The sequence below is a fragment of the Pezoporus flaviventris genome, unplaced genomic scaffold, assembly GCF_033815535.1.
Source record: "Pezoporus flaviventris isolate CSIRO_AGI_PZ_B2104156 unplaced genomic scaffold, CSIRO_AGI_Pfla_v1 ptg000036l, whole genome shotgun sequence".
Lineage (NCBI taxonomy): Eukaryota > Metazoa > Chordata > Aves > Psittaciformes > Psittacidae > Pezoporus > Pezoporus flaviventris.
The window spans coordinates 17932594-17944561 of NW_026892584.1; the positions used below are offsets into that span (position 1 = coordinate 17932594).

The 11968-nt window shown below is 36.5% G+C and overlaps 1 long non-coding RNA gene across 1 annotated transcript; it reads left to right on the top strand.

The window, feature by feature from the left end:
• Nucleotides 1-3362: 3362 nt before the first annotated feature.
• Nucleotides 3363-11512, top strand: LOC133274765 (uncharacterized). Its single transcript, XR_009745244.1, has 2 exons — nt 3363-4543; nt 10388-11512. It is a non-coding gene; the product is annotated as an uncharacterized LOC133274765 (long non-coding RNA).
• The last annotated feature ends 456 nt before the right edge of the window (nt 11513-11968 follow it).

Here is an 11968-nt window from a genome sequence, read left to right on the forward strand (position 1 = left end):
TGCTAGTTAGGATGAGCTGAAGTGAATTTGAGCACTACTAAATATTTCTAGGTTGTCTTTTGTGTGAAAATAAAGTTCTTAATAATTTCTCTTTGGTGCAACAAGATTTAGTATCTCAATTTCTGGAACTTTATTCCATTTAGATGTTACGTGATAGTTTGTTATCGTATTATCATAAAATTTATTATCATAAAAGTAAGATAATGGTGAAAAATGTAGCCTTAATGTTGACAATAATGTCTTCAAAAATTAAGGGCATGTATTCAGAAACACAAACAACACCCCCCCCCAAAAAAAAAAAAAAAAAAAAAGATGAACTCTGGAAAAGTTACAATGAAATGAAACTGCAGGACTGTGGTGTCCTGTGTCCCTGACTGGTCTTGTGCTCAACCAATCTTTGGTATTTTTAGAAAAATTTTCAAAAGTTGTTTTAAAATGTTCTGCAGTATGTGGCTTATGTCTAGTCCAAATAGGAAGACTACAGAGTAAGAGCTAAACCAAGCAATTTGATAGACAACAAGATATTCACACAGACTACTGCAGGTATTTTAAAAGTTATGCTCCCCTTTCTTTCTGTCTCCTGTTACAGGTCATATGTTGAAGTGCTCTGTGGGACTTCTTGGTACTTGCCCTTTTGCCTTGATGAGAAGGCTCCTCTGCATCAACCCTGTGTAATTGAAAATTTGCTCACCAGAAGAGAATTTAGAAAGCCAAAGGAACAGCAACAATGCCAGCCTGCAGTGGATCTTTGTACTCTCCACACATAATCCAAGCTAAATTAAGTGACAACCTGCTTTGTAATTTCACATTTTTTTAAACAGTTCTTGTAGAAACAAATAGTAACCTAAAGAATCATAACACCTGAATAAATAAACGCATTCTCCTAAGCACTTTAAGACACCATTAAAAGAACCAGGTAGATATAACCCCATATATAAACCCAGAAGTTCTTCCTTTAGTCTGCCTAGTCTGGTTTATTTGCAACTAATTTTCCTGCTTATTTTGAAATTTGCAGTTTCTTCTTAGTATTTTTGCCTTTATAGCTCTCAGGCTTATATTGTACTATAGAAGCATCCTACTTGGAACCTCAATCACAGAAAATACAAACTGTATTAGCAGAACGTGGCTATATTTGCTATAGATAAAATTCTCCCCTTGTCTATGGATCCACATGTAACTTTGCCAAAAAATCTGTCAAGTCTGTCAAGTGTGGGCCAAGTGTGAACAAACTGTCTGTGTTTCCCAGATTGATTTGAAAAGATTTTTTTGCAGAACCCTACAATCCCATATCAGCATTTGTTTCACCCTCTCTCTGGGCCATTCCAAGGAATAATTTATGGAATGTTTTTATTTTTGTATTTGTGAATAGTGTAAAATCCCTGTAATCTATTAATCATCTGAACCAATGAAATTCACTTTTCCATGGATTTCTCTAGTGTTGACTCTGCTATCGAAGTGCAGATCCCAGCTGCACTGGGACCACTATGTGAACATCTCTCTCAAATGGGTTTTCTAGTGTCTTTTAAGGTCTGAATGATCAGAGCAGGCTTTTCCTTCACTTGAGACCTCAAATATATTTTTTACTTGTCCAGTATCTACTGTCTATGAAATTCAAAAACTGGTTTCAGAAGTGATTGGCAGAAGACACATACATATACAAAGACAGAAAAATTGAGACAAGTACACATGTTTTCAAAAAGAAACCTGGCTTGAGAAGTTTTCACAATCGTTACAAACCTTAACAATAGATATTAGACAGCTGACATATAGATAGTAATCCAAATAACCTTTGTCCAGTAAACTTGGTTGAGGGCAGGGTAAGGTGTGCAGTTAAGAGGACTAAGGGTTGACCAGCTGAAAGGTCCCACAGGCAGTTTTCAGTGAAGAATTACCACTGAATTAGCGTGTTTCTACAGCGTGAAACTGGCATTGGGCTTCACCTGATTTAAAATTTGCATCTGCCATACGGCAGTAAATAAAAAATCAAGGCTGATAACATTGGCAGGTAACATTGGAGATCAGGAAAGCCACAGTAAGCAGTCAAGATGGCGCAGCATCCTGCGTCCCTTCATGCAAAATATCAAAATAACTAAATACAAAGCTATACACTGAAGAACAAGAAATGAATATTCAGAACAAGAGACTGGCTGCATGCTGTAAAACAGTGACTGAATGGGACTGGATGTTTCAACAGACAAATATCTTAATGTAAGCTTCCTGGGTATGTGAAAGGGTTTCCAAGGTGAGTAGCTGGTCATTTCCTTAGTGCTCCCAGGGACATAACTTCAACAGGCCCTATCACCACATGTGATGGTGGAGAATGTGTTGTATGTGGAATAGTTCAGGCTCTCAGCTCAACCCAGCCACCTACACTTAGGCTGATGAAGGAAATGTCACCATAATTGAATTTCTGTGCATAATTTTACATGAGTGAATGAGCAAAGGGACTTAGTGGCAGAATAAATTAGTATAGTATCCATTCATTGTTTAAGAAATATTACAATGCAAATTCTTGCTTAGATCACATTGAGTTTTGATGTTTCTTCTTAGTTCTGATTTTTCCACATGAAAGGCCCAGGATACAAACAGCAATGGTATCACAGGTCACAAGCTTCATACTTTTCAGGGACCATCTCCCAGCAATGCCCATCTATAGCCAATCCTAGAGTTTTCATAAACAGCGCATTGAGGTCTGATATTTTTTAAACAATGAAGAAAACTCTGAACAGGTAAACCTGAGGGAAATATGTCATATTAATGGCAAGCATATTTTTCATCACACAATAGGACAATTTTTTTTTTGGGGGGGGAAATTAGCAACTTTTTCAAATGTTCTTTCTTCCCCAAATAATATGAAAACTATAATGTGACACTGTACTGAAGTGTGAACTAAACATATTCTTAAGAAATCAGGGTCAGTTCTAGAGGCAGACATCATGCTGCCCTACAGGACCTTCTGTCCACACCTGGCAACTTCTATTCAGAAGCGTCTGGCATCAGGCTGCATGACTAAAAGCATTTTAAGGACCCTTACGCATAATGTAAGATCAACTCCAGTACACAGAAACTCCTCAAAAAGCATTTGCATCAGCTGAAGTATTATTTTAGAGGTCTGCAGAGGTTAGGAGCATAGTAGCCACTACCAAGTGCTGACCACCATGGTGCTAAGTAGACAGCTGAAGAGTGGGAGTACTCAGCTGGATAAAAAGCAAATAAGTACATTAACTGGGAAAACAGAAAGGTAAGTTTATCTGTTGCACAGGGAACCAGGCAGGTGGCACAGAAATTTGCGATTAAAATCCATCAAAAAGGAGGCTTTCCAGCAGGTCCACGGACTAAGCCCTGTCACATCATTGAATGAATTACATTTGCTAATGAACAGGGCTTCAGCAGATGAAGGACTAGATACACTCAAATAAAAAATAGTAGAAGTGAGAAAGTTGATAAATGTGATTTTTAAACTTTTTTTGCATGCAAACATGAACCATCTATTTTATGCGCTCTTTAAAGCACAGAAAAAACCTCTATGTAGTATTTTTTTCTGCCGTACACCTGTACTACAGCCATAACCAACAGTTTCCTTGAATTAACTATTATTTTTACAGTAGCAGTACTAGTGTATTTTAACTATGAAAGGCTTTTACATTAAAAAGTATTTATCTTGTTATAAGTATTTCCATTAGATTTAGAGATTTGTATTGGACATTCAACATAGACAGTATTCAAAAAGGACCTAAGGTTGCGCTTTGTAATAAAGCTAAAAAGGAAAAGAGGGAATACAATAAACCAGAAACTTGTAACATGCTTCTGTGAGAGTAAAAATGGATTTATGTATTAAGACAAGCTTATCAATATGATAAAGTTAAATTTAGTGTTACAATATTTATCAAAAATATTGTAACATAATTGTAAAAACATAGAAAAAAAGAAATACCATCAGTTTACCTTTGTTTCTTTATAGGCTGGTATTAATGACTTAAAGCACTCAAATATGAAATTTATACAATGATCAATACGTTTCCTTATATGTTCTTTCAAATGCAATTTCATATTTAGATGTAATCATTTTAAACAACTTTTATAGCATCACAGCTTCAGACTAATGCCATTCATCTGAGGGAAACACCCCACTTCCACAACTGTCTGTCTGAACCATATGACCAAAGCCAAAACTGCTGTAATTTCAGAGTAGCAGACCAGGCATATGCTTTTATACATCAGAGTATAATGGGCTATGAGGGATCTGAGACAACACCAGGTTAGTTGGAAACAGTACCTAAAAGCTTGGAGATGCTGAACACAAAAATACATTGTGATAGAGGTTTGAAAAAGTATATCTGTATGTAAATTTTTTTGCTACTTTTGTCCTGACAGTAACAGCAACCACATGCCTGTTGCAAGTAAAAATAAATGACGAAAGAATACAGAATCTGCATGTCCACTTGTTTTCCTCAAAACAACAAGTTATCTTAAGGGAGTGATGTGGCCTGCAAAAGACAAGGAATAGTTCAAAGGCTAAATTCAGCTGAAAGGGAGGGTAAAGGTCTGTTTGCAATTGCTCCCTGACATTTCTGCATGTAATTATCATCCATCTATTTTAGACAGACACCTATCTCACTGGTTTTGCATTCAGTCACCCCATTTGCATGCACACTTACGGTAATTGCAAGTGTAAATATAGTGGGGAAATTGACCTCAGGCCTTCATTTTTTTTTTTTAAATGTGGTCCACATTTATAAGAACACAGTTAAATTTGCCACTCTGAAATTTTGCTCCTCACAAATACCAGTATACATGAGGAGTATTATTTGGTTTCCAAGTGTTCAGAAGTGAAGGAAAAAGGGAGATCAGCTGTAAGTAAGAATAAAGACATGTTTCAAGGAGCAGGCAGAGCTTAGGATAGGAGATATAGTGACAATATTGTGATTTACAGATCAAACATTCCAGCCAGAAGCTGTGTATGAAAGCAAGATACAGCACTGTTCCAACTAACAGGATAGCTCTTCGGCTGATGCAATTCAGCAAAGCTTCACTGGAAACAATGAAGCTACACTGATTTACACTGGCTTGAGATCTTGCTCAATATGTTTATAGCTTAATGGCTCAATATTAATCTAAAAATCAGAAAAATAACAACTTGTCATTTATTTAACCCCAGCATGATGGAAGGTTAAACTAAATACAGAAAGCCCATAACAAATAACAGGGACATTCTAAGGTCACCAAATGAAGGCTGTCGTTTTTGTATTCAGGCCAATGATAAAAGAGTTTTTAAATGTTTGGACATTCAATCTATGTAGTGCCACAACCTGAACATACCCCTTTACCAAACACAGGCTCACTAAATCCTCTTGGAATGTTGTTTACCTCTGAATAAATCAAACTTGACAGACTAGGTTAACTTTACAGATTCATTTTTCAATCACAAATGATTGATATTTTTTACAGAATACAAGCTACAAAATTCTTACTGCATTACTGACTATTGGAAGTCATATTGTTCTTGGGTGTCATATGGAAATCCAAGCCATTTTTCAAGTACTTTCAGCTATCCACCCTCTCTGTGAGAGCACAGTAGTGAGAGTACCTCAAACAAGGATCACCCAGCAGAGATAGTTTATCAATTATTTTACACTGGTGTCTGTCTCCTAGAGGCTGAACATGCTGTACTGTGCATTTTTCAGCACTGGTCCAGTGCTAAAATCCTAAATCCATTACCTTGGCTAATGTCACACACAATAAGGAACAAAATACTGAATAAAACTGAATGAAAGTTGAGTTATAGAGAGGTTTATTGTTAGTTGATTAAAAATCATAGCTGAAAATAGGAAGGGGAGTTAGAAGCTATTTGTATCATATGATTAAAAAAATTCTTTTGTAGGAAGGACAGGAGTAAAAAGCCCCTTCATTTTAAAATTTGTATGCATTTTTTATTCCCTTAATTAAAAAATAAATATGCATGTAAGTCTTATGATGCCAACAACAATACCCGTATGTTGTATTACTTGTTTGTCCAACTGAATATGCTATTTTGGTTAGTACCTGTTTAATTATTATACATAATACAGCTTGAGGTTATCTGATACGGGTGTCTATAGAAAAATGATTGTAATTCACTTTTATTATTATTATGACCTTGGTCTATGACAGGACTGAATTAAATATCGGTGAGAATTTACACAATTCACTGTGCTCAGGTTTATGCCACTTAACATTCAGTGTTTAACTGGAGCACCTAAGTTAGGTGGATGGATTTAGATGCACATTTGTCCTGAGGCTCTCTATGCTGTCAATGAAGACTGATAGGCACCGCCAAAAGGCAATTCCGATCTCAGATGAATGGAATTACCCTTTGGGGTGATTGTCACCTCCATTTTCCATAGGGGGAGACTAGGGTAGGTGTGCTACCACACTCAGTGCTTCAACTGTGCACTGAACAGTTATCTTGGGGTGTATATTATACATACATTCTGGGGAACCACATATCCTCAAATTGTTAATATTTAATATTATAATATTATGTTAGAAATTTAATATTTCCTGACCATAAAGTCAACAACCAGTTGACAAAAAAAAACAAAAAACCTCAAACAACAACAACAACAAAAAAAAAAAACAACAACCAACCAACCAGAAACTAACAAAAAACCAAAACCAGTGCATCAGCTAAGTTTTACAGTCATATATCTGGGCATTCATCAATTTAATTTTTATTCTCTTTCAATGTAGTCTAAAGATATTGTCATAACAGTCCCAAATACCTTCATTACAGATGGACATATAGCTTATTTGAGAACTTCAATTATCTTTCCTATTCATATATCACATGCAGACTATTAAGCATCTTATTTGGGAATCTTCTTAGGCTGGTGGGCAGGACTGATAAATATTGAAGTTGTTCTTCATTCAGTTCAACTAATGTGTGCATTTATTTCTTCCGATTCTAGGAATAAATCCCACTGATAACAACTAAAGTATCTCCTCCAACCTGCTGAGTAACCCTCCTTCCCTGAGTAACCATTGGTTGTTGGTTAAACATTTTCAGGTTAAGAAACTGAACCAAGACATTCATATATGTTGTAACCACTGCACTACTGCATTAAGAAGTGCCATCGGTTCTGTTCTTCCCACTTTTTAAAGAAAAAACCTTGTTTACTTCTTTGAAAGTGGAAGCCTGGGCACCTAGCTACAAGACAGGGTTCAGTGATCTGAGGATCTGAGAGGATGTGGGTTTCAGGTGAAGGAGGGGCCACTCTTAGCACTTGAAAAAGGTACCTTGAAAAGGTAGTGTGAGGAGTGTGACTTTCAGACTAGCCCCAGTGACTGCTGGATTGAGCGTGCTTGCTCAAGGTTTTTGTCGATTCTGGTTGCACATTTCATCTAAGACCTCTTGCAGCACTTCTTAAGCATCTCATTTCCACACTCTTCCAGGTTAAGCACTTGAACCAAGAAACTGAGTTTGCTGACCGTGAATGAGACTGTCAGGATCAGGATTAAAAAAACAATAAGACATCAACTGCTGCTGACTGGGAGAGCACATTACAGAAGCACCGCTATATTCATCTTTCTCTTAGCATCCCCTCTACAAAGGTCTGCCACTGGCTACCAACAGAGAAAAGGCTGTGGACTGTAAGATTGGATCTTTGGAGAAGAGTCTGTGTCAAGGGCTCACTATATACGCTAAATATGGACCAGTTGAGTTTACATCAGCTATCTCTAGCCTGCTCCCTTCGACTTACTTCTCATTAGTAATCTGAGTGCACTGGGAGCACATCTTTTTTAGCATTCATCTGAAAAGAGTCCAGCTGGCACACTCAGAAACCATGCCAAGATATGAGCCAAAGTATGATAAGTGGGAACTACTGGGATATTCACATAGTTGTTATCCAAAACACAACACTAACGTGGACACAGCCAGTGTGACCACTTTTGTTTTCTGACGCGCTGCTGTCCTACAACATATATATAATTTTGTCTTTTTACTTGAAATATTGGAATTGCTGTTGTGCTAGGACATTACCAATTAATGTAGTTTTCATAGATGGAATACAAAGTTTAAAAGATCAGACAATAATCTGGATTTTTTTTTAATACTTATGAAAAAAAACAAAAATGAAGAGCATCTTCTTGTGAGACGTTTGTTGGGGTTTTTTTTATACCATTTTTTTTTCTGTTTTATGCATTAAATTTATGAACCTATCGTTCAACAGTCCTCTCTCCATTTCAAACACCATATGCATTCCTATATCCTAATGATACAGAAAGACTTTCTCTTCCTTTTCAAGAAAGATTGCTGTAGAGTTATCTCTGAGGAATGGCCAGAAAGGAAGGAGTAAGGGGGTCCTAGACACAGAGTGGAAATTGAAAATAAAAGAGTAAGAAGTTTTAAACACAGTATATATATTTAGCAATAAAAAAACCCAAACAGCTAAGAACACTCTTTTCCACTTTGGAATTCAAAATGGTCAATCCATATTATCATACAATCCATGCTACAAAACCAAATTAATTCCAGTACATAGTGAATTTAATTTCAAAGAAACTCTGAAAAGTGAGCAGCTTCTAATGAGACCAACTTAACCAAAGCGTAAAGGATATTGCTGCTGAACAGATACTGGGCTTCAACAGGAACTTTGTTCTGTTTAAGCTGACATGTCCTACACTAGCAGGCTTACCATGAACAATGCAACTGCAAAACAATCAGATACTTTTTCAAATTCTGGATTTCAAAATCTGCCGTGAAATATTTTGGGGCACACAATTTACATCTGACACTTTAGAAGGCAGTTCTTGCTAACTAAAGCTTCTTTGATCTTGAGCATCCAGTTAGGATTTTCAGTACTGGTATTTCAGACATGTTAATCCAGTGTTCAACTAAGGCTGAAAAGTCTTCTCTCATTTTTTTATTTTTATGGAAGGGTAAAGCAAAAAATAAGCAAGCAGAGCACACTCTCAAAATTACATACCAGTTCTAGCCCCCATGTTTCTCAACTGGATCTGTAGTTGGAGAGTTGGATAGACTTTTTTTTCAATTTTAACAGTTCTCCCCACTTGTACACTACAGGAAGAATCCAATATTTTTCAAGGATTGTCATGGAAAGAAAGGAAAAAAAAAAAAAGAAAGAAAAACAAGGAGGAAAAGACCACTGGGTTCCAAATACCAGTTAAGACAGTATACATTATACCAACCTATGGTGTGGGTGTTACTGGTTCAAGCCCTCAACTGAATTTAGGCTGCCATTTTCTATATGAGTTAACTACCCAGCTGTAAAAAAATATTCATTGTACTATTGCACCTACATTAATTAATTACTTAATTAATAATAAGTCTTTAATTTAGGTCTTCCATCTACAAAGATATCACATGACAAGCAGGCAAGTGTTTGCTCCATTGTGAGTTGTTCTAACCTTGTACATCTTTTCTTAAAATCTATTGTAAAGCTCTAATATTAGCAGCTATCAGCTTCTGCCTACTAGCTTCATTTAACCCAAATAATTTTTTTAGTAAAAGTTACCATCATCTATTAAGTATCCCTTTTATCCCTTAAATTAATAGCCAGGGCTTTACTGTTCAAGCAACTGAAGGAATAACGTACTTCATAGAAATATACCTCAGCCTGAGCTGCTTTCAGTATAGAGGTGCTACAGAAAATTACTACATTTCACAACTGGAGTTACTAATGAACAGGAGAGTTAGCTGTTACGACTTATCCATAAATAAACAGTAAACAGCAACCTTTAGTGCAAAGTTCAGAGTTTAACGAATGCACAGTCATTATGTCCTGCCTGCTCTTAGTATAGGCTACACAACCACATCCAGTAATTATACAGTAGCTGGTAAGGAATCCATCCTTATTTTCATTCAATTCCTGACATGATTATATAACCATCCACTCATCTATTCATCTGACTTTCTGGCTATGTCATGGTAACTTACTTTCTTACACTTTCCCCTGCTAAACAGCTGCAGTATGTAACATACCCTATCATTTTCCTTTAAAACTTTTTCCCCAAATTATCATAATGAAAATACTGTTATCTATTATATCTTTTATCCACAATAAGCATACAAAATAATGATTTGGAAGGACTTTAAATATTTCAATATATTAAAGATTTAACCTAGGGTCACAATATCCTCATTCCTGTGAGGAAGCCAGATGTTGTTGAGCAAATGATAAGCAGGACTGATCTATACAAAGCTTTTCAGCCCTACTGAAACTCTGGCAACAGTCTCATTGCCCTCAGTGTCAATATAGCCAGGATTTCACCCCTGTTGTTAATCTGAAGTTTCCTTCAACAGTTGAATCACTTTGATTGTGAAACAAAAAGGAATTCATAATAAAATGATTTGTCTTGTAAGAGTTCCCATATTTACTGTTTCTAGGTAGAAACACAAATGAGATAAAAGAAAATGACAACAGATAAGAACTGAGTGATGCCCTGTGACAGGACCAGAGGCAGTGGGCACAAACTGAAACATAGAAGGATCCTTCTCAACATCAGGAAACAGCTTTTTACTGTGAGGGTGACAGCACTGGCACAGTGAGGCTATGGATGTTATTGCCAGCCTTGGAGGTATTCAAAAGCTGTCTGAACACCGTCCCAGGTAACCAGCTTCAGATGGCCCAGCTTGAACAAGGATTGGACCAAATGACCTCCAGAGGTCCCTTTTAATCTCAGGAACTGTGGTTCTGTAGCACTTGCCCAGTGGATTTAGACTACTTGGTCCAAGTAAATGCTGTTATTACGTTCTTTCTTACCAAACACTACCGATCAAATATTTACCTTGACCTTACAGAGAAAAAGTGCCTGCGGTACCTCTACAGAAGTAGATTAATGAAACACAGTAATCACAGCCCAATGCTATACCTCCTAAGATGTCAGCCAGCAATGGCTATTGCCCTCCAATCCAATTCGTAAAAGAGTATTTCTAAAAGATACCATAATTCCTTGCATTTGCGCAAGTTTCCTGTAGGACAGATTCCTAGTGACCTTAGCAAGAGTCTGTAATTACTCATTACATAAAGGCCCCTTTTCAGTGCTCAAGAAAGTGAGGAGCAGCTTCGTACCATCTAGATGACAGTTGAAGATGAGCAATATTAACTTTAAATAGAAAATTAATCTTTTTATAGACTATGCTTAATCCTTGGGCAGAACCTTACAGTTATTAGTACCACCTGGTGCAATATGCATAAAATTCGCTGCCACTGTTGAGACAGTCCAAAGCTTATGCTAGATTTCAATTCCACTTAAGGTTTCAAATAAGGATTTAAATGGGGTTTTGGAATGTGGAGTGAAAGGGCCGGCTAAGCTAGTCATTTGCCAAGGTGGTGCACTTGCTGTGAACTCATTGTGTGTGGTGTCTAGGCCTAAATATGCAAAGGAATAGAATATGCCTTCACTAAATTTTATAAATAAATTCTGACTGTACATATAATTTTAAATATGGGTTTCATATAGATGATAAAATATGTTGCAAAAAAATAAAAAGAACAATGTCTTATCTGGTCATCTGTCTTATGTGTCTTACCTGAACCACACAAAACTTAGCTAAAAATACTTCAACATTTTTTGCCAGACACTACAATGATAAGAATAAAATAAAAAAATGTGTAAGGAGCAAAGCCTTCTTCCAGTGATTTTTTCCAGATCTGCACACCCGAACATGCAAAACTGAAAAAAAAAAAAAAAATTAAATAAAATAGAGATTATTTTTTCTTATTGATTTGGTCAGTTGGTAAAAAGGGTATGACAGTAAGGGGAATGTACAGTACCTGCGTTTTGATCTTACTTAAGGTTGTAATAGAGAGGTTATACATTTCATCTGAGTTGACAGCAGTTTGAAATGTTATAGATAGGCTTCCTGAGCACAGCCATTATTTACTGTTTGACTGTAATGTCAGTCTTTTTCAGCTTTTTCAATATTGTTTGCACTTTGCCTTTGTGAAAAGGGTCTTGATTGAAC